Genomic DNA, 699 nt, shown 5'->3' with positions numbered 1-699 from the left:
CTGAAAATCCTTTATGAAAGGAGATAAAGCCATTAATTTCACAACTAAAATAAATCTTAAATTTCACAAGTAGGGGATAAGATGAATAAGATTTTTCACATTTGAGGGGAGAGATATAATTTATTTATTATTTTGCCAATGTATTATTTTTATCATTATCATTAGGTACCATCAATTAAGAACAAATTGAATATGTGGTATTGTCCACACATTATCTCATAAAACTCTCTGGTAGTCTACAGCCATGCTGCCCTGAACAAGTCTGATCCCATCTGATTTCAGAAGCTAAGCAGGGTTGGGCCTGGTTAGTACTTGGATGAGAGACCACCTAGGAAGACCAGGTGCTGTTGGTGTAAAATAATAATAATAATAAGAAGAAGAAGAAGAAGAAGAAGAAGAGATTGTAAACTGACAAGGTCCTTGCAATCCATGAGGTCAACCAAGGGTTGCCTCATCTACAAACAACAACAACAACAACAACAAACTCTGGTATAGGCAGTTTTATGCTTATTTCATATTTATTAGGGCACTCCTCAGTGATATTGACACTAATACTTTGCAACACTTAATGAGAATGATAAAAATGGGAGTAACCAATCTACTGATGTTCCCACTAAAAAATTACTTAAGATTTAAACATTTAGATTTTGAGAAATGCACTGATGTCTTGTCTTGCTGCATGTTTGTGGCCAAAAAACA

General features: G+C 34.3%; 1 pseudogene; it reads left to right on the top strand.

Moving 5' to 3' along the window:
* Window positions 1-234: 234 nt before the first annotated feature.
* LOC120614188 (uncharacterized) lies at window positions 235-353 on the top strand (annotated as a pseudogene).
* Window positions 354-699: the final 346 nt, after the last annotated feature.

Source organism: Pteropus medius, unplaced genomic scaffold (genome assembly GCF_902729225.1).
Source record: "Pteropus medius unplaced genomic scaffold, Ma_sr-lr_union100, whole genome shotgun sequence".
In the NCBI taxonomy this organism is placed as follows: domain Eukaryota; kingdom Metazoa; phylum Chordata; class Mammalia; order Chiroptera; family Pteropodidae; genus Pteropus; species Pteropus medius.
The sequence above is the reverse complement of the archived record's forward strand: the minus strand, read 5'-3'. Positions and strand labels throughout refer to the sequence as shown.